This window comes from Budorcas taxicolor, chromosome 1 (assembly GCF_023091745.1).
Source record: "Budorcas taxicolor isolate Tak-1 chromosome 1, Takin1.1, whole genome shotgun sequence".
NCBI lineage: Eukaryota > Metazoa > Chordata > Mammalia > Artiodactyla > Bovidae > Budorcas > Budorcas taxicolor.
This window is the reverse complement of record NC_068910.1, coordinates 143003961-143030371: the sequence shown is the minus strand read 5'-3', so window position 1 is coordinate 143030371 and position 26411 is coordinate 143003961. Positions and strand designations below refer to the sequence as shown.

General features: G+C 41.1%; 1 protein-coding gene and 1 non-coding gene across 2 annotated transcripts in view; both read left to right on the top strand.

Annotated features, from left to right (window-relative positions):
* The window catches only part of LPP (LIM domain containing preferred translocation partner in lipoma), a 664090-nt gene that overhangs the window by 554857 nt on the left and 82822 nt on the right, over positions 1-26411 (top strand). The window lies entirely within an intron of this gene.
* Positions 4142-4214, top strand: TRNAS-GGA (transfer RNA serine (anticodon GGA)). The gene has a single exon. It is a non-coding gene; the product is annotated as a tRNA-Ser (tRNA).

The following is a 26411-nucleotide window of genomic DNA, read 5'->3' as shown; positions in this document are numbered from 1 at the left end:
GGGAAGAATAAAAATTAAAGAAAATTAGGAATGAAAAAGAAGCTTTCATTTAAATTTTATATAAAAGAGACTATTTTCTGTGCAAAACTAAATACAGGGGAAGGAAACTTAACCTCATAAGCATGGATGAAATGCAGAGCTACCACCTGAGAAAGAACCGAGAAAGTTCGCTAACAGAATTTTTCAGATCTTTGAAGGACAACTGATTCCTGTGCTATTTCAACTTTCAGAGCTCAGCAAGAGAACATAAGCTTCCCATCTCATCTTGAAGAGCCAACCTGGGTCTGATTAATAATACTTAACCTAGGTTGCTCCCAAAAGAGCATTCTATGCTGATCAAACTTCCATAAATGCAGAAATTCTAAATGAAATGTTAACAGATTGAATGCCACATAATTAAACAACTCAGGTTACTCCATGATTCCAATGGTAGAACAGGGCTGAGAATCTTTTAACATGTCAATGTATTGATATATCAAATTTTTTAAAAAGCTAGATAATCATCTTCATAGATGCCAAAAGGGCACTTATATCACACATTCTTGTTTAAAAGTAAAAACAATTGCAATAACTCAAAAAACAAAACATAAAAAAAATAACTGAAGTAAAATAGAAAAGAAAAAGAAGATGTACAAGTTTGATAAGCTAATGATGATCCTTCTTCCTAGATTTTCCTAGATCTTTGTAGGATTCCTGCTATTATATTAATATTATTCTTAACATTGTAGTCTTTGTAATGGAAATTTAGAAACAAAGCTTATATATATATATATATTTACGTGTGTGTATGACCTTGTCTTTGTTTTATATATATATATCAATTACATAGTATTTCCATCACAAAAATTAAAAAAATAAAATCAGATTAAATTCCATGTATACATTATCCAGTTTAAGAAATAAAACACTAGAAATTCGGTTGAAATCTCTTAGGTTCTTGTCCCTAATCACATTCTCAAAACTTCTGTATAGACGTAGCCACTGTACTAAGTCTGTTTTTATTAGAGCCATGCATTTATGTGTAGTTTTACTACACATCTCTAATATATACGTATTGCTGTTGCTATTTAGTTGCTAAGTCGTGTCTGACTCTTGGCACCCCCATGGACTCCTCTGTCCATGGGATTTCCCAAGCAAGAATGCTGGACTGGGTTGTCATTTCCTTCTCCAGGGGGTCTTCCTGATCCAGGGCTCGAGCCCATGTCTCTTGTCTCTCCTGCATTGCGGGCAGATTCTTAACCACTGAGCCACCAGGGAAGGCCAGAATGTACACATGCATATATAATTGTGTTGTTTGCATATATTGTTTCTTAATTTAAAATGAATGCCATTGTATCATGCTTATATTTCTGAGACTTTTTTACTCAAAATTATAACACTAGGATGTATAAACATTTACAGATGATATGATCATTGTTGCAGAAAATCTGAGGAAACCTAGAGTATTAGAATAACAAAAGTGTAGTCACCTACCAACATTAAAATTAGGAATTTATGTTTAGAAAATATAACAGGAAAAAAATCCTTATACAGAAATAACAAAAATATAAAGCACCTAGACAAACGTTTAAAGGCATACATGATCTAAATGAAGAATGCTATAAAATTTTGCAGGAATAATTAACTCATGAGTGAAATGATTCTGGGGTTGAATATGCTTTGGAAAGCACCTCTCACTTTAACAGGCATTTATATCAGCACCCTGTAATTATACAACAGCACAGCTTTCAGTGGAAGAGGAATAGTTACTGCAATGTTCTTTGCTAATGGTTTTCATTTAGCCTTTTTCCCCAGATAGACCCCAAACCTTTGCTGACTTTGATTACTGCCCTCCACGGACATCCCTGAAGGCTCTAAGGTAGTCCTACCTTGGTAAGGGTAGTAAAGCTCATTCATGTAAGTAGACTGCCTGGAACAACAAAGAGACCTAACTGAACAGAACCTCTCCGCCAATTCCCATCGTGATCTGTTGTCATAGATTTGAACTCTGTTTAAGGGCCAGGAGGAGCCTCAGAAATTCAATAAAGTCATTTTTATAGCAGAGCAATCCTAAAGCCCAAGAAAGCTGACTGATTTGCCTGGGGTTATATGGTTTATTAATGTCAGAGGCAGGAGTAGGAACCATGAGCCTTGCTGATGCCTTCAAAGAACTACCTGCTTTCTTTGGGACTGACATGAAGAGGTTTAACCATATGCGGCTACAGGCCCCAGAGAAACATCCCTAGAAAATGTTGGGTTGCATAAATTCTGGTTGGAGAGGTTCGAAATAGGACAGCATTTGCTTCAGCCCCAACCAAGGTGGAGAGTTTCAGATTTCCAGGTTAAATGCCTCTGAAACTTTATGCTAGAACCTTCCCACTGCCCTAGTTTGTTTATTTTTAAATCAAGCATGAACTCACCACTCGGTGTTTGCCAGAGTTTGGATGAATGTCAGCATCAGGCCACTGTAATAATGGCTTAAGATTATTTAATCCTATTACTTATACACTTCATTAGGCTGAGTGAATTGTTGGCAGTGGTTCAGTAAACTTCCTACTTTAGAGATAAAAGGGTGGAAAGAAAATAGAGAAGGCGTCTGTTCCTCATTTTCTTTCATATTTATCTTGTATCTCTTGAAGGATAAAGGAATGGTAATTACCCATCTACAGCATGGAGTCTGCATTAGTAGGGTCTTCTGAACTGCTCTGTACTCTCAGAAGAGAAAAAATGAAATACATTTTCAATTAAAAGAAAAAGGGTTTGGACAAAGGAGAGAGAGAAAGAGTGAGTGTGTATGTGTGAGTGTGCGTTTATGCTTTCAAACTGGTCTTAAAAATAAGCCTGAAAATAAGTTCAAGAGCCCTAAACAAGATATCTAGTCTTTCATTTAAGGGACCTGATATGTGGCAGCAAATAATGTTAGAGAAAGAATATGGAATTTAAAGTCAGACCTCATTCACACCCAGCTAGGCCAGCTACCATGCCGTATCCACCTCATTTCATTTGGCTTAAATTTCATCACAAGTAGAATGGAAGTGGTATTTCTTACCTCTAAACCCCTACGTGAGGGTTCAGAGAAGTTGACAGGGCTTAGTAGAAATGTGTGCAGGCTTTGAGCGGTAAATAAATTCACAGACCAAGCTTCAGGGACATACCTACCAAACCTGCAAAGGAGAAGTTTGCCTAACTTGAATCACTAAAGGTCAGTTATTCACCAGCATTTCCATTTCTGGAATGTTACTAGCCGATTGTTGGTTTGAGAATTCTGAGTCTGAGGGGCAGTGGCCAGCCATGAAATTCTGGAAACTTGGTTTCCCCAAAAGGTGTCAGAGATCACTGCTTTGATGTCACCATGTAGCTGCTGTTTAGTGGCACGGTTATGTCCAGCTCTTTTGCAATCCCATGGTTTGTAGCCTACCCGGCTCTTCTGTCCATAGGATTCTCCAGGCAAGAATACTGTAGTGGGTTGCCATTTCCTCCTCCAGGGGATCACCCTGAAGTCCTAATTCAAAGTAAAATTCTGGACCACTCCCCAGAATTCCTGCACAAACAGCCAGGAAATTAGCATATTTTTCAAGGCTCTTGGGGCAGATTCTTAGGTATGCTCAGGTTTGAGATCCATGTACCTGTACCACCAGCCCCTTCTCTGTAAGAAGTAGTCCCCCAATACTTCACTTTTACCCCCATCTCTCTCCTACACATTCCCTTACAGCATATGACCAAACTGGACACTTCCCCTAGCCACTGCTATCTTAGCCTTCTCTCTCTGTGCCCAGACTGGATTGCTGTCTTGTACCTTTCCCCATCTCCATCACTTGAAAATCTGTGTCATCCAGCCTTAAAAAGCTTTTTTGGAACTTCCCCAAATTGATGTGACTTTTCCTGAATATGCACGTCTTTTGTTTCTCCTTCTCTTATAGGATTTGGTGGTTTAGTCGCTCAGTCATGTCCGACTCTTTGTGACCCCATGGACTGTAGCCCACCAGGCTCCTCTGTCCATGGAATTCTGCAGGCAAGAATACTGGAGTGGATAGCCATTCCCTTCTCCAGGGGATCTTCCCGACCCAGGGATCGAACCCAGGTCTCCCACATTGCCAGCAGGTTCTTAACCATCTGAGCCACCAGGCAGCCCCTTGTAGGATTTAACCCTCTCTATTGGGCTTCCCTGGTGGCTCAGAGGTTAAAGCGTCTGCCTGGAATGCAGGAGACCCAGGTTCGACCCCTGAGTTGGGAAGATCCCCTGGAGAAGGAAATGGCAGCCCACTCCAGTACTCTTGCTTGGAGAATCCCATGGGGGAGGAGCCTGGTGGGCTACAGTCCATGGGCTTGCAAAGAGTCGGACACGACTGAGCAACTTCACTCACTCACTCATAGTCATTTGAGACTCAGGCACATTTCCTTACTGATTTGAAACCCTTAGAGAGTGTATGTGTGCTGGGGTTGGAGGTTATCACATTTTATTCATTTTTTTTTTCTTTTTCTTAGTTCTTATCCCAACATGTGAGTCTATGGCTGCTTTGATATTTATGTGGGGTAAGGAGCTGGAAAGGGACTGGGTTTCCCCTCTAGATGCCAATGTCTCCTAAGACTGACTCCTTGCTCTTTGCTGTACCTTGGAATGGGGAGTCTGTGTTTAAGAAGCAAAGAAGAGAACTTGGCTCTGGAAGCCTGTGAGCAGTCATTGCTGAAATGTAAATGCAAAAGATTGAAAGGAAGGATGTGAGAGTGAAGCCAGCTGTCTCGCTTCCAGCTGTAGAATCATCAGAAGAGCTGCCACGCTCAAGGTCAAATACACAAGCCCGACTTGCGGATAAAAATTGCCAGGGAGTTAGAGTGAACGCTCTCTGATGTTCTGATGACTTTGAATGGGGCACTGTAATTCCCTCCCACAGCAAGGCTTACTTTAAAGAAAAACCCCGCTTTGGGGATCTCCCTTTTTGCTCACCTCCCTGCAGCGTCAGGGGATGCCAGGTGAGGCTGGCGTCACTCCTTATAGCAAGGCAAATACTCTTTCTGAGGGCTTCACAGTGACAAGGGCCTGGCACACCTGCTAGGTCTTCAAAAGTATTTTTTTGACTTGAAGATTATTTAACAATTCAGTCTCCTACACTTATAATATGGTAAAATCAGATGCCAGGAGAGGGGGAAAGAGTTGCTCAGGATGTCAGGAATGCATAGATCCACTGAGAACACTAAAAAATCTGAAAATCGCAAACAAACATAAACGATGAGTTTTTAAATTACAGAAATTATTTTGGATGATATACATGTTCCACAAAAGTTATTTTTACTTTATGGGCTCTTTAATAATGCTAAAAGATACTTGAAGCAATTAACATCAATAAAGGGCTTCCGTGGTGGCTCAATGGTAAAGAATCTGCCTGCCAGTGCAGGAGACACAGGAGATGCGGGTTCGATCCTTGAATCAAGAAGATGCCCTGGAGGAGGAAATGGCAACCCACTCCAGTATTTCCCATGCCTGGGAAATATCTTGGACAGAGGAGCCTGATGGACTACAGTCCATGAGGTTGCTAAAGAGTTGGACAGGACTTAGCAACTAAACAACAAAAAAGTGAACGTTTATATTTTTACTCTAGTTTAGGAAAAACTCCAGAGTAAATTCTATTATAAAACCATAACAACTAGACAAATAGTTTCTCCACACAATAGATCTTACTGAATGTGCCAGGATGTCAGAAGAAAGAACTCAGGAAAGAGAACAGAGACATTTGAAGGAAAAGGAAGAATTTAAAAAGAACATCTTCATGGAGGAAAAGGCCAGTACACATGAGTCATATTGTGCATTTTAGTTTCTCCTAATATCATATAGTCATTCTTTTTCTACTCTGACAGGTGAGTGAGAAGTGTTGCTATTCCTTTCTACAAATTAACAAAATCAAGGCTCAAAAAACCAGGGCTTTGGAAAAGAAGGAATTATCATAGGATTAGAGCAGAACTCTGAGCTTCTGCACTCTAAATCTTAGCCCCTACCTGTCTCTTAAATAAATTCAAGCTAACAAATGGCCTATCATCAAATAGGTCTTTTTTTTTTTTACAGCCCTCTGGTCCCAGTTTGGTTACCACTCTTGCGAATCCTCCCCTATGTCCTTCCAGCTAAAGATAGGCACTTCCTCCTGTCTTCCCAGAGTTTTTATCTGTACTTTTGTTTTAATCATTCACCTTTGTCTTAACCTTATATTGGCAAACCGTCTCACCCACATGTATAGCGAATGTGAGATTCATAAAAGGAGAGCTCATTTTTTCTGTTCTTTGTGTCTCTTTTCCCTGTTCATGCTCAAACCATACTCTGTATTCCAAAATAATGCTCAAAGCAATACCACTCACCCTGGGGGTATCTAGTTTTGTTTTTTTTTTAAATGTCTTAGTCTGCTCAGATCATAACAAAATACCATAGACTGTGTGGCTTAAAGCGGCAGAAATTTCTCACAGTGCTAGAGGCTGGAAATCAAAGATCAAGGTACCAGCATGGTGGATTTCTGGTACGAGCTCTTTTCCTGGCTTGCAGAGGATCACCTTTTTTATTGTGCCCTCACATGGCAGGGAGAGAGTATGTGTGTTTACAAGCTCTGTGGTGTCTGCTTTTATAAAGATACTAATTTCACAGCAAGGACCCCAGCCTCTTAAGTCATCTAAAACCAATTGTCTCTCAAGGGCCCCATCTGCAAATACCCTTACATTGTGAGTTTGGGCTTCAACATGAATTTTGGGAGGATGCAGTTCATGGTGGCTTAGTGGTAAAGAATCTGTCTGCCAATGCAGGAGATGAGGGTTTAATCCCTGGGTGGGAAAGAACCCCAGGAGAAGGGGATGGCTACCCACTCCAATATTCTTGCGTGGAAAATCCCACGGACAGAGGAGCCTGGAAGGTGACACTCCATGGGGTCGCAAAAGAGTCAGACACAACTTAGCAACTAAACAACAATAGTTCTGTCCATAAAAATGAGTTGCACCTTTTGGCTATAGGTCTAAATGCATTATTGGTACTGGTTGATGGAGTGATGATTAGAATATCCTGTGTTTCTAGATATGGAAGCTACATACTGAGATATTTAACAGGTACTTGAGTATCCTCTTGCCTTTAAAGAATTCTGATGGACTTTCAGTAGGGCCATTATTAATAAAGCATTATATAGCCCCACTGAATTTTCCTTTTAGGTTGCACTTTCACCCTCTAGATTTTACCTCATTTTTTAGGCCAGAGAAAAGAGAAAGACTTGGTTCTTTGGAAATTTATTGTGCATTCTTATTAGATCATTTGGAAATTGGCACAAATGGCAGGAAGCCAAACTGGCCTATGTCTGGCCAGGCAGTGTCTTCAGGTCATTCCAGAAAAGTTGCCGGAATAACGATGTGTTCTCCAATAAAGTGCTTTATGTAAAAGTCTCTTTTGGAATTAACTCATCATGCACAGATCAATAAGCCCTACCAGCTTGCCAATGTAATTAAGAGGTGGCAGGTTAAGCATTCCTATTAATTAAGTTCAAAGTAAAATAAAATGAAGAAGGTTGCTTTTGTGAAATTGTGCTGTCAGACTTTGCTCAAGAGTGTTTCTGAGTTTTTATAGAATAGAATCCAGGAGATGGAGGTGATTACTGTCTCCAAGTCTTGGGAAAAGTAAGCATTTAAATATATGTATCTTGAATACTTTTCATTGAAGAATAAACTGTTTGCTGATTGCGAGAGCCATTGAATGAACACTTCCTGTGTACAGAGGGCCGAGTTCGGTGCTCTGGGGGATATGAGCACCTTGAAACTCAATTCCTGCTCTGTTGGAGCCTTTAGATGAAGGAGAAGCACCAGACACACACCCAGGTGTAATATAAGGCAGAATCTGTCTGTGAGGGAGACTCAGGCAGTGATGAGAGCTCTGAAAAGTGTGGATGTGGAGGGGGTCAACACCAAGAAAGACCTCCCAGATGATGCAGCACTTGAGCTAGACCTTGAAAATAGAGTCACAGATGATGGGGGAAAGAATGCAAAAAAACAATTTCAGTTTCTAAACATTTGTTTTCCACGGTGAAAACCTCTGGGATAAAAAGAAAAGAAACCAGCCTGCTGATATATAAGAATCTGTTGGGCATTCATTTAATGTGTTATTCTGCAGAAAAAGTGGGAGCAGAGGAAGTAAAGAATATCTTCTGGTTCATGGATTTTCCTGCATATACAGTAATATAGTCTTGGACTCATTACCTTCCTCTGAAGGATCTTAATCACATTTATTACAGAGGCCAAATTCCTTTGTCCTGAGACCACCTGAAACAGCGGCCAATGGAAAAGCCATGTTGGTACTGTTCTTTCTTTTCTGAAAAAGTGGACGCTTAAAAGTTATGAATCCTCCTGCCAATGCAGGAGATGCTTGAGGCATGGACTCAATCCCTGGGTCAAGAAGCTCCTCTAGGTTAGGAAATAGCCCACTCCAGTATTCTTGTGTGGAAAATCCCATGGACAGAGGAGCCAAGCGGGCTACATACAGTTCATGGGGTCACAGAGTTGGACACAACTAAGTGATTGAGAACATAAAAGCTATGAAAAATGCTAACATGCCTTTAGACAGTTAAAGTCCATTTTGCTCATTGAATTGAGTGGAAGTCAATATTGATGCCATTGAAACCTGAAAGGATCTTGAAGACTCTAACATAAGCCCCATATTTTGCACATTAATAAACTGAAGACAAATTAGAATGCCGTTTTTCCAGGGAAAACAGAGCCAAGTAACTTCCTCAATCCTATAACAGTGGTCTGTTATTAGATATTTATGTTACCTTCACATGGAAGAGAATGATTAGGCTTTTAGGAAAGAATAACTTGACTCCCAATTCCCTGAGTTACTACTGGATGGTATTAGGCAACTTCCCTTAATAATCTGTTTTCCAGCTATGATAATTATATATCTTTTAGCATTTACCACCTGTACCAATTGCTTAGCCTAATAAGACCTTACACTTAAATGCATGTGCCCAAAGTACTTTTATCGTTGTTTTTCATTTGATGCTCATAATTCCACAAGGCAGGTGTTATTCCTAGATTAAACATGAGAAAACTGAGGCTCAGATAAGGTAGCCCCAACACCTAAAAAACTGAAAAATGTTATGACTTCCATCCTCTGGCTAAGTGTCTGGTTTTCTTACCTCAGCGTCTCAGTTGCCTGACTAAATGGTCTTCAGTCGTTTATTCATCCACTGAGTATTTATAAGCACCGTCTATATTTCAAATATTGTAGTAGGCATTAGGGTTACAGAGTTTAAGAAGACACAACCCTGAGTCCTTGGGGAACTCCCCATTTGAAGGAGATAGCCATCCAGACAAACAAATATGTAGCATGTTAAATGCATACTGGGTGTTTGAGGGAAGAGGGGACACATAAAATTGGGGGAATAATTTTGTAGCTGTTTATCTAAGCATGGCACAGCCCTGTCTCTCCAGCTAGACTGTGAGTGTCTTACCATGTCATGTGCCTGCCTCCCCTGAGACTCCATGAACAGGCCTCATACTCTGCTGATATTGAGCCAATATCTGTTGATAATGATGATGATTTTTCCCTCTGATTTTTACAACCCTGGAGAGGTTTCCTGCTGGCTCTTGGGTATAACAGAGTTTAATTTACAATTTTGAGTTAGCCTTTTGAAAATCACTTTTAAGAAAAATAAACAACTTTATGAGATAGGTTCTAAATATTAATATAGTACTAACATGCTCAATATAGTAATGATCCTGTTTTAACCAGCCTTTGCACAACATTTGCAATTTAGAGTGTTGTACTTATATGACTGTTCTTTTCTTCTGTCAGTGAATTGTAAGTTTCATTAGGCTTTCAAAAAAGCCTTTAATCAGTCTTTAAAATTCTAATTATTCCCGAGTATCTAATCATTACTGCTTCATTGATATTTTCAGTAGTATCAAACATTGCAACTGTTTTGCACAGGAAGGGGATGGATTGCAGTGCTATTCAGTTCCAAAGAACACCCATATTTTCAAAATTATGGGGAAGTTTTTTCCTCATAGCCAAGTTGTGATTGAATGTGTCAATTGCACAAGCTTGGAATTCTGCTGCACAATGCCAACATTTTGTATTGCTTTATTTTGACCATATATTACAAACAGAATTGTTTCCCGGCTCATTTATATATATTTCCTGGTTTCTGAAATCTTAACTGGCAAGTTTTGTGAACAAATATTAATTTCAAAGATACTAGAAATAAAGCATAAATGAGGTTTCCTTATATATCTAAGAATCTCTTTTAATCATTTAATTCCCAAGATGTAATTTGTCCAATTCTACTATAGATAGGAGCTCATTATAAAGATTCTAGGTTGGGTAGCCTGTCTGGCAGGAGTGACTTTTTGATTGTTTCCCAGCATTTCCTCAAAATGATAGTGTACAGAATGAATTGCAAGGTAAATGAGTAAACTGGACTTGATTTACCAAACACAGAGTAGCCTTTCCCTTCTGCAGGGGATCTTCCCAACCCAGGGATCAAACCCAGCTCTCCGGCATTACAGGCAGATTCTTTATCAGCTAAGCCACAAGGGAAGCCCAGGAACCCTGCCATAAAACAAAGCTCCATTTACCCTTGGGGGGAATAAAAATTTATGCCTACCACAAATTTATTTTCTTGAAAAATAATTGGGAAATTTATAAGCAGATACTACAGCACTAATTTATCAACCAAATATTTTTTTTTCCAAATAACAATTTAAATGGGACTAAAAAAGAGAAAGTGTAATTTAAATATTTTTGAGTGCGGTACTGGATAAATGTGTGTGTGTGTGTGTGTGTGTGTGTGTGTGTATTGAATTTGAAAGTAATTTATGGAAAGTGCTGCCAGCATGGTATTTCAAATGCTCCACAATTTGAATTTAAACTGCTCAATGGGATCATTAAGATTATTATGCATGTTTTCCAAAGAGTTTGAATTCAAATGACAACTTTAAAAGAAAAAAAAAAAAGATGCCCTTTAAAAACTGAGGAATGTTATTGCACTTACAGAAATTCGTGCAGTTTGAAGTAATTTGCCACCTCCCCTTCTGGAAAAGTACCTGATGATAATGTTGTCAAGAGATAGGGATGTTGGAGAAAGTACATATTGCAGGCAAATTCCCTTGGTGAGTAAAATCAGGTTGTAAAGCACACTTCACAGACAGTGTATTATTTCATTTAGTCCAGTTGACAGCAGAAGATCAGAAAGGGTTGTGAATCAACGGAGGCTGGAGCACAGGGATCCCATGATGGCAGAGGCTCTGTTGAGTAGTGCTTAAAAGGCCCTTCACATTCATCAAGTGTGCCATTGACTCTCTTTCTCTGGGTGGGTCTTGGCCTGTGGAGGTCTGCTTTCATTTTGTGCCAGTTAACAAAGTGAATAATTTAGGAAAGAAACAAACAGAGGCGTGCTTACTCACTTTTCAAAAGAAGCCTTTCTGCCGTAGATTTTTGGAAAGCTGTTTTGCAATGGATTTACCATTATATTCTTTTAAATAAGTGTAGTTCCAGTGATGGGAAATTCACTAGCTCTCAAGACAGCTTTTTCATTTGTTGAACCTCTAAAGGTTATAAAGTTACTTCTTGTTTTGGATGGAAGTCTCTTTCCTTACAACATCTACTCATCTGTCCACAAAGAAGACAGATAATGCATCTTTCATTTGAAAGCCTTCTAGGTATTTGAAGAAAGTTCTCAAGTCCATCTGAATCTTCTCTTCTGGCTAAATTCTCCATCCATGTGTTATCTGTACTGATATCAAGGCCCCTTCCCGTGCTGACCACTGTCTTCTAGATTCATCCAGCATGTCAATATTATTATTCCAGTGCAGTACTTCAAACTTCCATTACTTTAAATAAACAAATTAATGTATTGGAATATGTAGAACTTTATTTCAATGATAAATATAAAAACAACAACAAAAACAGAAAGATTATGAGTTACAACACTTTCTTAAAGTTGAAGGAAAATTTTATAATCCATTTCCCAACTCTAGTGAAATAAAGTAAGGTTACATATTAGATCTGGTTCCCTTCAACCTATTTTAAGCAGAAATAAAATGAGATTTACAACATTTATGATTTTCTTACTTAGACTGAAGTATGTGTTTCATCTTCATCTAGGAGTTAACTTACTCATTTCTTCACACCGTTAGCAGTCAGCACTGCCTCAGTATAGATGATGTGCATTAAGTGATTGGAATTAAGTAGCATTAGTAATAATCCCAAGTGCTTTCCAGTTGCTAAAACATTTCCAATCTAAATTTGAGTTTGACATACAGGTTTTGGTTCTTGTGTGTACCTGTGTTGTTGCTGTTGTTTTTATATGAGAAAATCACGGCTCAGAAAGCTTAAGGGACTTAAGAACACAGAGCTGGTCAGAGGATTTGACTGAAAGACATCGTGGCTCTAAAACTTTGTCATTCAAACCAGAGAATCTGTTAGTACCATCCCTTGGTTTTTGCCTGGGTAGAATGTGTTTCTAAATGCATTGAGGAGAGAGAGCACTTTGATTTCTATACCCTTATTAGAAGTGGTATTCAAATTCAAAAGCTTTCGGTGAATTTGAAAGCAATCTTTTGGACTTCTAGGAGCTGCATTAGAGCAGCTTTTCTTTAGAGCATCCAAAATGAATCTGCAGTGTCTTGTGGGAATGGGTGATCTGTGAGGACTAGAACTGAAACAGCAAATGGAACCTTTTTAAAGGTCTCCAGCAACTTTGGATACATTTTGTATCCAAATTCTGAAGCACAAGTGGGAGAAATGATGCTTCAGTGAAGAGAGTGATGATTTGAAATAAATCAGCTATGAGGTCAGGCAGAGTACTCAAACTTGGGCTCCTAGGCTCCGGCCAGTTTCTCCAGCCACTTGGACACAGTCCTCCAGAAGCCCAGGCTGATGCTTCATCTGGACTGATGGTAAAACATCCAGTGCTTCTACTTGTTTCTCCCATCCTCACTGCCTCCCTGACCTCACCACTATCAGTCCACATCCATCCCACCTCAGAATTGCCCAAGGAGCCTTCTCATCACACCATTCTGTGTCTGGATCTATCAAAAGGTGCCCACGGTGTCTTTCAGAATGCTCCTGAAAATTTCCATGTTTGATTAAGTGTCCCAGCCATAAAGCCCTTTCCAGTAATCCCAGTACTGGGCAGCCAATTCCAGTAATGGAGGAGACACTTCCAACTATTAAGCAATGGTCACCCTTTCAAAGGAGTTTGAGCAATCTCATTTTCAAGTTGTGTTTAAAGCATGCTTCTGGATGCTGAAAGGCATCTGGGCCCTAACTATGACAGCACTGGGGAGATTTGGGGTAAAAATGTTATTATACTGATCCTGACAGTTCATTGGGTAGAACTCACTGGAAGAGGTAAATGGGGTTTTCGCATTCTTCTTCATGTAAAATCTGTACAACAATATTCATCAGGGTTTTGTGAATATCAAATAGAACTTTTTGGCACAGTGGCTGCTGCCGTTTGTGGGTCATGTTCAACTGTCAGCATGTGAACTGCCTTAAAAGAAAGGCAGGTAAATATTGTTTTGATACAGATGAACCTATATGCAGAGCAGGAATAGAGAACAGAGGGGTGGACACAGGAGGAAAGGGGAGGGTGAGGCAAATTGGGTGACTGGGATTAATATATCCATACTACCATGTGTAAAACAGATAACTAGTGGGACCTAGAAGGTGAAAGGGAGGCTCAAGAGGGAAGGGATATAGGTATACTTATAGCTGATTCTGTGTTGTTGAAGAAGACTCTTTAAAGTCCCTTGGACTGCAAAGAGATCCAACCAGTCCATCCTAAAGGAGATCAGTCCTGGGTGTTCACTTGAGGGACTGACGTTGAAGTTGAACCTCCAATACTTTGCCACCTGATGCAGAGAGCTGACTCATTTGAAAAGATCCTGATGCTGGGAAAGATTGAGAGCAGGAGAGGAGAAGGGGACAACAGAGGATGAGATGGTTGGATGGCATCACTGACTCAATGGACATGGGTTTGGGTAGACTCCAGGAGTTGGTGATAGACAGGGAGGCCTGGTGTGCTGCAGTTCATGGGGTCACAAAGAGCCGGACACAACTGAGCGACTGAACTGAACTGAATAGCTGATTCACTTTGTCATACAGAAAAAACTAACACAACATTGTAAGCAGCTATACCCCAATTTAAAAAAAAAAAGAAAGAAAAGAATGCTAAAAAAAAAAAAAAAGGAAAGCAGACACTTGCAAGATCTCCAAAGAGACTGAACACACTATTAAACAGGAGCATCCTGCCACTGAAAGGAAAAGGTCAGTTTCCAGATGACCACTCATCAGAGATGACTCTTTTCAAGGAAGGGGGAGTGGAGAAAATTACCTATACCAGTCTTTCTAACATGAAAGTAAACACGGGAAAAAGGATACTGTTTGTCCATAACCCACCTGCCATACCTGCACCCAAAACCCACATGGCATACCTGTCTTCTTGAAAGAGAAGCGAGTGGAGTTATCCATGAGCCCTGGGTGGAAATAAGACAGCAATACCAGTGAATGCCTTTTGCAGTTAAAGGGTACTTAGCTTCACCTGCAACCAAAGATTCACATCAGGAAATATCAAGATAAAACCTGCAGACTCAGTTTCCCATGACATTCAGGACCATTCTTGTCACTTGGTTCAGTTTCCATGTACCTGAACTGAAAGCTGCAAAGCAGGGCACAAAACTCAGACACTGAATCAAAGAGAAATCACTTTGAACCCATGCTGTATTACTCTGTACTTTGTGACAAGTCAAGGTTATTTGTTCTCTAAAGCCAGTTGGTAAAAAGAGGTTGATAGCATTTACTGTTTTGGGCTACTGGGAAGATTAAGTGATTTCATATAAGTGCCAAGTACAGTGCCTGCTTCCTAACAAGTGTTTAATAATACTAGCCGTTGTTGCTGAGATTCATCCCGAAGACATTTATCACTCCATTTTGTTGTTGTTCAGTCCCTCAGTTGAGTCCAACTTTTGTGACCCCATGGACAATAGCATGCCAGCTTCCCTGTCCATACCATACCTTCACTGGAAAATAGATTATGCCATAGAAATTTACATTTCCTTCAATCCTTTGCTTTTCTCTATCACTCTTTTCTGGTAATACTGTAATCTGGATGAAATGAACCACTTGTCTTTTGCTCACTGAAGCAGCTGAAAGTTGCTGCAGAAAAGTACACATCCAGACCTGTTGATATCATGATAAACTGTGACCCACTTTTATCATCTGCTCGGATTTAGAAAAGGCAGAGGAACTAGAGATCAAATTGCCAACATCCATTGGATCATAGAAAAAGAAAGAGAGCTCCAGAAAAACATCTCCTTCTGCTTTATTGACTACGTTAAAGCCTTTGACTGTGTGGATCACAACTGGAATATTCTTAAAGAAATGGGAATACTAGACCACCTTACCTGCCTCCTGAGAAATCTGTATGCAGGTCAAGAAGCAACAGTTAGAACCAGATGTGTAACAACAGACTGCTTCCAAATTGGGAAAGGAGTACATCAAGGCTGTATATTATCACCCTGCTTATTTAGCTTCTATGCGGAGTACATCATGCAAAATGCCAGGCTGGATGAAGCACAAACTGGAATCAAGATTGCTGGGAGAAATATCAATAACCTCAGATATGCATGCAGATGACACCACCCTTATGGCAGAAAGTAAAGAAGAACCAAAGAGCCTCTTGATGATAGTGAAAGAGGAGAGTGAAAAAGTTGGCTTAAAACTCAACATTCAAAAAATGAGATCATGGCATCTGGTCCCATTACTTCATGGCAAATAGGGAAACAATGGAAACAATGACAGAGTTTATCTTCTTGGGCTCCAAAATCACTGCAGATGGTGACTGCAGCCATGGAATTAAAAGACACTTGCTCCTTGGAAGAAAAGCTATGACCAACCTAGACAGCATATTGAAAAGCAGAGACATTACTTTTCCAACAAAGATCCATCTAGTCAAGGCTATGATTTCTCCAATGGTCATGTATAGATGTTAGAGCTGAATTATAAAGAAAGCTGAGTGTGGAAGAATTGATGTTTTTGAACTGTGGTGTTGGAGAAGACTCTTGTGAGTCCCTTGGACTGCAAGGAGATCAAACCAGTCAATCCTAAAGGAAATCAGTCCTGAACATTCATTAGAAGGACTGATGCTGAAGCTGAAACTCCAGTACTTTGACCACCTGATGCGAGAACTGATTCACTGGAAAAGACCATGATGCTGGGAAAGATTGAAGGCAAGAGAAGAAGGGGATGACAGAGGATGAGATGGTTGGATGGCATCACCGACTCAATGGACATGAGTTTGAGTAAACTCTGGGAGTTGATGGACAGGGAGGCCTGGTGTGCTGCAGTCCACAGGGTCACAAAGAGTCAGACACGACTGTGAAACAGAACTGAACTGAACTGTGACCCACTTTGACCCCACTCACAGCTTGCTTTCTTACATGCTGCTCTCAGCTATTACATACATTCTCTACTCCAATTTCTGACTGCCCCGCCATCCGCACTCCTTCCTCCACATTCTCCAGAGTGACAATGAAAGCCACCAGACCAGCTGACCCTCCCTCATCTTCTTCTGTCAAATTTGTCCCTGTCCTCCCTGTTCCTTCTGTTACAGTATCAGAAGAGCCCATCAAATGATCCAAGGCCCATTAGCCTGACTCATTTCCCCCATCCAGAGAGGATTTTCTCTCCCTAAGTCATCTCTTCTTCCTCCTGGATCCCCTGCCTGTCCTTCTTGACTGGATTTTTCTCATCAGCATCCAGGTGTGTTCTTGCATGGCATAGATCCCCCCTTGACTACACAACTCTGCCTAGATATGGCATTGTTGTTGTGGTTTAGTCCCTAAGTCATGTCCAGCTCTTTGCAACCCCATGGACTGTAGCCCTCCAGGCTCCTCTGTCCATGGGATTTCCCAGGCAAGAATACTGGAGTAGGTTGCCATTTCTTTCTCCAGGGGATCTTCCTGACTCAGGGATTGAGCCACCAGGTTGCATTATCAAAGCCAGACTAGAAAATTTTTCATTGCACATGCTGCCTCCTTTTCCTTATCTCATATTCTGTCTTTCCTCCTGCCTGACTTTTCTCCCCAGCACTCCTACCTCCACTGCCTTGGCTGAGGACATCTGTGACTTGTTACTTCCATATTTCCAAAACCACAGGTCAGTGTCAGGGTTCATCTGACATGATATCTCAGCAGTGGGGAATGGACATTTCATCTTTAAAAAAAAACTACCCTCCTAGCCTCCTTGGCATTTTGAGCTTTCTGATTTTCTATTTTTCTACTTCTCAGACTTTTTTCTTTTTTTTTTTTTGCTGTCTTACTCCTTCTCCCATGTCCCATAAATTGTCTAGCTTCTCTTGGCTACTTTTCTCCGCAGTTCTCACTGTAGTCACTCTCATTTTCTCCCAAGCATCTAAGTACTATCAATATGCTGTCATGTTTAAAACAGGTACCTTGATTGGGTTGTTATTATTTTTCATTTTAGCCATTCTGCTAAGTGGATAGTGATATTTCATTATAGCTTTAATTGGCATTTCCCCAATGGCCAACAATAATGGAATGCTGGAAAGAATGGGAATAAACTTGGATCACTCATACTTTGCTGGTGGGAATGTCAAATGGTATACTCCTGCTGGAAAACAATTTGGGGGTTTCTTTAAAAATTAAAGAAACATGCAACCACTGATAAGCTAGCAGTTGACTAATGGACCTTTATTCCAATAAAAAAAAATAAAGACATGTTTGCTCAAAAATCTGTTCATAGCAGCTATATCTATGACAGCTCTAAACTGTAAATAATCCAGATGTCCTTCAGCAGGTGGACATTCTTACCCAGGAATACTACTCAGCAATAAGAAAAGGAATGAGTTACTGATACACACCAAAACCTCCAGAGAATTATGCTCAGCATAAAACCCTATTCACAGAAGGTTGTGTATTGCATATTCCACTTATACACCGTTCTTGAAAGAGTGAACAGATGAGCAGCTGTCAAGAGTTACAGTTGAGGGGAAGAGTCAGGGTTAAGGACGGGTGGGAGTGGGTGTGGTTATAGAAGGACAACAGGGGGATCCTTGTGGCGAAGACGCTGTCCTGTGTCTTGGCCATGGTGGTGCATGTATTACATATATACATGTAATAAATTGCCAGAAGTATGTGCAAACACACATAAGCACATCTAAGCTTTGTTCTCTCTGCTCTCTCACTTGCTACTTACTACTCACCCCCTGCAATCCAGCTTCTGTCCCAGACTCTCCACTTACACCTCATTCCTCAGCATCACCAGTGGCCTCTTTGATGCTGAATGTGCTAGGGACTGTTCTTTCCTTATCTCTCTTGAGCCCTATGCACCATTTAAAGGTGTTGACACTATCTCCTCAAAATGTGTTCTTCATTTAGCTTCTGTGACACCAACCACTCTGGGTTTTTCTTTTACTTCTCTACTCACAACTCCCACTCCTTCTTTTTTTTTTTTTAAACAGATTTCCTTTCTTCATTCCTTAATTCGATGTTTTTCTGAGTTCTGCCCTAATCCTCCTTCCGGTCTCACTCCACACTCTCCTAAATGACTTCATCTGCTCTCACAGATATCATCTGTGTGTTGAAAATTCTTTAGCCAAGATCTGCAGTTGAGATTTCTCTCTGAGCTCCAGCCTAAATATCTGTCCCCTTACCAGTCTTCATCAATTGGCTCATAGGCCCACAAACCCAACACTTTCAAAATAGGACCCACAATTTTCCCCTTTAAACCCCCTCTTCCCTCTGTTCCTCTTTGGTGAATGGCACCATTTGTTTGCTCTGATTGAAGGCACAGGCAGGAACTGCCCTAATTCCTGCCCTTTGTTTCACCTTCTCCTCTTATCCACTCACTCACCAAGTCCTGATATAACACTTGAGCTTCCTTTATGTTTACCTTTAAAATCCTTTAGTGCCTTTTCACTGCCTTCATGATAAAGTTCATGCTACTCAGACTGGCATATAAAAAGACTGCACCCACATATGCATGCCCATGCATGTGCCTACACACACACACACACACACACACACACTTCCAAAACAGGGAGGTTTTCTCTTACCTCTGGGGCTAAGATAAAAGAAATACTTTCCCTTCTTGGAATGTGTGACTTTCCCATATTCATCTTCTTACCTAGCCGAGAATTATCTTCCATAAGGCCTCAATTTGGACTTCACTGAAAGTGTGTTCCTTGTTCCTGTCCTCCCCAGTGTGCTTGACAGCATCTTCTGCTTTCCCCCTACCATACCATGTATTTAAAGGACCCAGGTATTTCTCATGTACCCCATTCGCTATAAACTCTCCCCAAGGGCAGGGATACCTTGTTCTTCATTGCATCCTATAGCGAGCCCTCAAATGTTTCTTGCCTGCTGGGTTGGGCTGAACTGAACAAAGATGAGATCACTAAATACGAATCCATACGCATGAGCACTATAGGGGCAGCTTAGGGGTCAATGAGCCCATGCTGGATGAATGATTCCCCACTGCACAGCCAGCCCCTGATTTCCAAAACTTTTAGTCATTTCCTGTGAACCTTGCCAGCTCTCTTTTCAATTGTTTTTGCAAGTTCTCGCCTACATTGTATAAGGCCAGAATGACTCAGGGTCTAACCAGTGCTGACTGTAAGTGTGACATCACGAGCCTCTGGCGCCCGTTCTCAGTTTCAGTGTCTGCTCCTCTGCTGACTGGCCCATCGCAGTAGGCCATGGCTGATCCCCCCAGTATGCGGTCCCTCCAGCCTCCGTGGTATTCTTGCCTAATATGTTACCTCATCCATAGTGAGTTGTGGGGAGGGGAGGATTGTTGTTTTTAACAGTTATCATAACATGTCTGTCTTAGTGGAAAGTATATTAAACTGGAAACCAGGGAACCTGGATCCTCCAGGGGGCCGCCCTGGAGCATCTGAGGTGCCCATCCCTTTAAAGGGCAGGTTTATTTTATGGCAGTAAAGACTTATCTCATCATGTCCCATTATATAGCTAGATTATGTGTGTGCAATGATTTGAAACACTCCAGTGAAGAAATCTTGTAAAATATAAGAATTATGTGTCTGTAGTGCAGAGTTGGACACGACTGAAGTGACTTAGCAGCAGCAGCAGCAGCAGTGCTTTACACTTCTCAATATGCCTTCATAGCCATTATCTTATTTAATCCTCATGCACTTGGAAACCGAGACTTGGTGATTTATTCATGTGAACAAAAATAATGCAGCAGAACCAATAATTTTGATTGTATATAAAGATCAAATGAAAATTGATTTAAAAAGCATCATCCATTAGACAAAGAGTGAGGCCTTCAGCAGGCAATTCACAGAAGCAACAATAAAAATAACTGCTAAACCTATGAAAAGACGTTCAGCCTTATTTTACTTAAAGAAATGCAGTTTAAAATACTATTTTCCACTTATTTGAATGGCCACGGTTTACAGGTTTAATACCTGCCTTTGGTAAAGGTATGGGAAACAGGTACTCTTGTGTGTTTTTGATTAGAGTAAAATTGATACAATCTTTTGGAAATAAAACTTGGCACCATCTTTAAAAATTTTAATTATACCCATATTTTGACACTATAATTTAAAACGGTATGCTGTTTGATTTCCACAAGAGCACAGCAGTACCTGTTCAAAAATATACCCTGTGGCATTGTTTGTAATGTTGTAGAGATTAAATAAAATTACAAAATAAGATATGGCAGATTCATACAATAGCATGAAGAATAAGATAAATCTGTATGTACTATAAAATGCACCCAAGAAAAGCTAGATGAAGAAAAAACAATGGGCAGAACAGTACATAAACAATCTCATTTGTGTTTAAAGAAAAACTTTTTAAGAGTGTTTATGTGTGAATGGATCACACACCCATTTATGTACAAGCATAGAAAAATTGTAGGAATCAAGTTTTGGGGTTACCTCTAAGATGGAGTTTTATTTTTCACTTTATATCCTCTGTGCCAATTCAAATTTTCCATGAGTATACATCCATTTACATATAAAAATTTGAAAAGTTAGCATTCGGCTTAGATAGTCCTCACTTTCGCAACCTGTGGTGTTTTTCATTGATTTCCCAAATTTAATTGACCCAAATAGAAAAGCCTTAAAGACACACACACACACACAAAAGCACTTCAGAAGCTTTAGATTTATGTGACTTGTAAATTAAAAAAACATCAATAATCCCACTCAGCGAGTCAGAATTCCCACCTTCACCCCAAATCGTGATAGCAAGCAGGTGACTAATCTGTGGCCTTTCTTGCACCTTGTGATTTGTCAGCTGTCACAGAGTATAGGCCTCAGAGTGGGAGGACCTGAGAGGCTACCAGTCACCTCACCACAATAGCCTTCTGCAGATCAAGGCCATACATCCAAGACAAATGAGTATCCATCCGCTCTTTGCTCCCTCTGGCCACTTCGTCCTGTGGATCCATGCCCTTGCCCCCTACTCCATAATATCTTCTTCATGAAAAAATGAAAGATCTTTCTGAAATCCAAACCACAAGATGCTGCTCCTTTATTTCAAATCCTTCAGTCGGTTCCTCTTCCCAATGCTCCTGGTCACTAGTTGTTCTGTATATAAACGCAAAGCTTCTTGATGTATTTTAACATGTCCTTGTTTATAGGAACTTTGGTCACGGGTCTGGAGCTGGTGACACATGTGTTGAATAAGTCAGTTGCCCAAAGAGGTGACTGAGAAAAGGCAGACTTTTTTGTATCTCTCCAACCTCATCCCTTTACTCCCCACTCTGATCACACTGGGTTACTTTCAGTTTCCCAGCTATACCGTGGTTGGTCCACCCAAAGCCCTTGGTGCACCGTCTTTCCGTGTCTAGAATATTCTCTCCCATCCTTCAGCTCTCAGTTGACTTTTCACTTTCTCCATGGAGCCTCTCTGGCATCTCAAGACAGCTTTGTCCAGCTGATGTGTGCAATTCATAGCCCTCTGGGTCTCCCTTCATAGCACCTATTACTTTTTAGTATGGATTTGGGCTTTGCTTGTCTGCATCCCACTCTTGAAGGACAGAGAGTTTCTGTCCTCCAGTTGTTCTGAAGGCACTATTATATTCCTTCCCATCACCTGGTGCCTGACACATAGTACACATAAAAGCTTTAGCTCAGCCAGACCTCAGGTATTCTGAGCCTGAGCACCCTGCTTTTGCTCCTATGCCAAGCTCTCTTCCCACTGTCTTCCCCTTATTCTGTTCCCACAGCCCGAACACTGTGCCCAGAGTTATTGTGCATCCTCAGGGTTTGTAGGATAGGATAGCGTGGACTGGGAAGATCCCCTGGAGAAAGAAATGACAACCCATTCCAGTATTGTTGCCTGGGAAATCCCGTGGGCCGAGGAGCCTGGTGGGCTATATTCCATGGGGTCACAAAAGAGATGGACACAACTTAGCAACTAAACAAGAAAAAGCAGGCGTTGACAGTCTAATGTTCTTCAAGATCCTGTTTAATTAGGAACGCATAGAAGACTTGGAACCGTTCTCAATTTGAGAATTGCTTTCTGCCTTTCCTAGTTTCAGCTCCAGGCAGATGGATTCAGCGTGTGCCAGTCAATCCGTATGGTTTGGGAGAGCGGTGCTGTAGTGCCCCTTCTGCCTCTCCCCTAACGTAAGCTCATTGCCTCCACCTCTGTGCTGGGTGTTACTGGTTTTGCCACTGGTGATAAGTGGGGCTGTGAATCGTACCTTTTTCTTTAGAGTTTTAGTCAACCTCCCACTAAAGAATTCAGATTTGCACTGGCAGAATTTTAGAATTGCATGTTCCCTCTTCTTCTGAAGGGCTCCTGTTCCCCTGTCTAGACCAGCTTCTCTGACACAGCACAGTAGAAACCATCTAAAAGTTCACAGATTTCTTCTAGGAGAAAACAAACCTACCTAGCTGACTCTGAGGCAGAGGAGAAACAGCAAAAAGCACCCAAGAATGGTTCAGATCAATCTGTTCTTCGTCTTCCCTGCTCGCTCACCGTGCCTGTTGAATCAGACATCAGGTAAAATCCAAATGACTCCTCTAATCAGTCACCCCACCCTGCTGATAAGACCTCTGGAATGCATGAGGCCCTGCATTCAAGTATCAGCTGTATATAGACAGTGAGAGATAAAGACGACGCTACATTTACTGCCAAGCTTCCTCACGGTCTCTTGTGAGGGAAGACGTTTATCAAGAGTAGAAGCCACAAGATCTTGAAATTTCTGAAGAAGGGAAGAAGTCAGGGCTGCGGACTGCGAGTGAATGTGTCTTTAGTCGCTCTGGTGGGCGCTGATCCACATCACAGCGAGCCCAGCTGTAGTGTCTGTTAGCTTCAGAGGGACTGGCGCACAGCAGTCAGAGGCACAGAGACATTTGTGTTATTTAGAATTCTGGAAGGAAGAGATTGTCAAGATAAAGGACTCAAGTTTCCCTTTCCCATTGTACTGATAGTGAAGTTGAGGCCCAGAGGAGGGATATAACTGATCAGTGATTGTTTCACTGATACTCTGAAGCTAGAATGACCCTCAGCCCGCCCTTTAAATGAAGCCTGCTCATCCAGGGTGTATGAGCTTCATTGATTAGCACAAGTGTATCCAGGTCGCTTGGAAACTATTCTCTTCTTCCTGAGAATGAGTGGACATCTTGTTTCTTATTCAGCTGGATTCAGTATCATTCAAAGAACCTATAAAGAGAATTCACGCCCTTAGGTGCTTGGAAGCCAGTGGCATGGATGTTGGATTCGAACTAGGAGCAAGATACACTGGTCCCTGCCCTCCTGGAATTCATGGTCCCATGTCTGGAAGGAGCTTTGGGCTTCTCCTGTGTAACAGTGGCAGGCTGGCATAATTGCTTTTGGAGGTGCTTTACAGGACATAAACCCTTGTCTTAGTTGACCTCCAGCCAGGCCTTTCTCCCCAAGACTTATCATCATCCTCCGGTTTAAGGGGCTTCGACTGTTGCTGCTCGGTTGCTCAGTGTCAGTACTTTTCCAGTGCCATGGACTGTAGCCTGCTACGCTCCTCTGTCCATAGGCTTTCCCAGGCAAGAATACTAGAGTGGGTTGCGATTTCCTTCTCCAGGGGATCTTCCTGACACATGGACAGAATGTGCATCTCTTCTACATTGAAAGGTAGGTTCTTTACCACTGTGCCACCAGTGAGCCCCAAGGTGCTTGGATAATGAGGGAAAATCATGACAGGAAAAGATGCTTTTCTTTTCTTCAGGTGATGAATACAGCCTGATTTTAAGGGTTATTTTAGACAGGAATCTTTGAAAGCAGTCTTATATTTTATTCCCTGCAGTGTTCCTGTATGGATAATTTATATTGATAGTTGATAGAAGTGTTATCTATTTCTCAACTTTGATTGTGCATTGTGTGTGTGTGTGCGCGCGCGCACCCAGTTGCTCAGCTGTATCCACTCTTTGCAACCCCATGGACTTTTGTGCCCAGGCTCCTCTTGTCCATGGAATTTTTAAGGCAAGAATACTAGAGTAGGTTGCTATTTTCCTCCTCCAGGGGATCTTCCCCACCCAGGGATCCAGCCCGTGTCTCTTGTGTTTTCCGCATTGACAGGCAGATTCTTTACCACTAGCGCCACCTGGGCTATGCATTAAAATCACCTGAAAATTAGATAATTCCTTTAAACTCTGAGGTTAAGTCCCCACTCCAGAACAGTGAAACAGAATATCTAAAAGTAAGGCCTAGGCATTGGTAATATAGTCATTAATAGTTGAATATCCCATAGAAGTCTGACTTTTAACAGCTTATTTGTATAAAAAAATAATTCCTCAATTCCCAAGTGCCTCCAGCAGAACAGATGAATTTAGATTTCTTTTCTGAAACTTTCTGGAGTATTCTACAACTGTAGTTTAAGTGACTGTGGTTGTCCCCCTATCGCTCTGTCTTGCTCCCAATTTATAACTAACTGGATTTATATTAGAAGGCAAGGAGGAGCACGTTATTTTCAAAACCCATTTCTTGAAGTGTTAAAAGAATTCATTGGAAAAAGCCATAGAGGAGATTTGGGATTTAGCATGAGAAAGGATTTTGTAACGATACAACTCAAGGGCCCTTCTGCCTTCTCTATTATAAAGGTTTTGGCTGGGGTTGTTGATGAGCTGTGATGACAAAGATTTCTTTTTGCACTGGTTAATAGCTGGCCAAAAGGGCCCTGGGATTTTGTCCAGCCCTAGAAATCTACAACAAGCTGAATAAACAGAGTGGTCGAATTAGGCAGAAAGTAGATTTAAAATCTACCCTTATGCTCCGACATCAAATATTACAGAGAAAGATAACTTTCAACATATAATTTTCTTAATGCCAAGTCTTATGTTATTAGTCTGGGCAAATAATTCTGACTACTGTAGCAAATAAACTCCCAAATCTCAGTGATTTAACACAATAGTTAATTTCCTTGTGATAAAATCAGGTAGGTGGCAGGTGCTTTCCATCTGGGGAGTCAGGGGCTCTACCTCAGTCCATCCACTGGCTCCACCATTCCCGAGCATTTGCAGGTCTTATGCTAGGTTCTCTGCCATCTGGCAGATGAGGGAAGAGAGAGCATTGAGGATCTTGTGAGGTGGTGGTAAGGATGGTCATGGGTTAGACTGGGCAGTGTGGTGTAATGTTCCATTCTACTCATAATCCATTGGCTGGGTCTCAGTCATTTGGCTACAGTTGCACAGAATGCCTGGAAATGTAGCCCAAAGAAGAGGAAGTGGTTTGGGTTATATCTAGCCATGCTTTAGTTGTCCTCATCACCATCATCGTCACCAGTATACTTTCCTGGAATTTTACAAATCAGGGTGGGTTACTTAGCTCAACAAAATATATAAAGATACATTTCCATAATATAATTTATCTTTATTCCTGTATGTGTTTTCTATCTTGGTCTGATTTAAAGTAATGACTAACAAATAGATTCCATGGGTGCCAACAAGATAATTTAACCTCCTTCATGTCCACAATTGAGGGATGTACCTTATTTTTTGAAGAAGAAAATGTTTACTTAGTTATTCAACAAATATTGAGAGCCCACCACATGTTAGCAGCTGGATATTCAATGGTGACCAAAAATAAGACAAGCAGCCTGCTCCCAGGAAACTTGTGTTCCTTGAAGGGAACTGGACAAAGTGCTTTAAAAGAAAAAGGAGTTGTCTTACAAGAATTAAAAACAAAGAAAGCTGACCTAGACAAAGGAGTCAGGAGAGCATTCCTGAGGCAGTGCTCCTTCACTGAGGCAGGAAGAGTGAGTGGGGTTTGGCCAGCTCAGATGGTGAAGCATACTGACTTGAGGAACTGAAAGAAGGCCAGTGTGGTCAGAGCTCAGAGGCTGAAGGAGAAGCATGATGTAAGGCAAGTTTTCAGAGGCAGACCCTGAAGGACCTTAGGCCCTGCTAAAGGATTTTGGCCATTCTCCCAAAAGTAAAGGGAAG